The 494-nt window shown below is 47.0% G+C and overlaps 1 protein-coding gene across 1 annotated transcript in view; it reads left to right on the forward strand.

Annotated features, from left to right (window-relative positions):
• top3b (DNA topoisomerase III beta) overlaps positions 1–494 on the forward strand; it is a 153,464-nt gene that overhangs the window by 137,885 nt on the left and 15,085 nt on the right. The window lies entirely within an intron of this gene.

Raw genomic sequence — 494 nt, forward strand, 5'->3', positions numbered from 1 at the left:
AGGACCGCCCCAGGAAAGGAAGACCAAGAGTCACCTCTGCTGCAGAGAATTAGGTTCATCTGAGTCACCAGCCTCAGAAATCACAAGTTAACAGCAGCTCAAATTAGAGACCAGATGAATACCACAGAGAGTTCTAGCAACAGACAACTAGAACAACTGTTAAGAGGAGACTGCACAAATCAGGCCATCATGATCAAATGGTAGCTAGCAAACCACTGCTAAGAACAGGCAACAAGCAGAAGAGATTTGTTTAGGCCAAGAAACACAAGGAATGGACATTAGACCAGTGAAATCTGTGCTTTGGTCTGATGAGCCCAAGTTTGAGATCTTTGGTTCCAACCGCTGTGTCTTTGTGCGACGCAGAAAAGGTGACCGGATGGATTCTACATGCCTGGTTCCCACCGTGAAGCATGGTGAAGGAGGTGTGTTGGTGTGGGGGTGCTTTGCTGGTGACACTGTTGGGGATTCATTCAAAATTGAAGGCATACTGAACC

This window comes from Etheostoma spectabile, unplaced genomic scaffold, assembly GCF_008692095.1.
Source record: "Etheostoma spectabile isolate EspeVRDwgs_2016 unplaced genomic scaffold, UIUC_Espe_1.0 scaffold342, whole genome shotgun sequence".
Classification (NCBI taxonomy): Eukaryota; Metazoa; Chordata; class Actinopteri; order Perciformes; family Percidae; genus Etheostoma; species Etheostoma spectabile.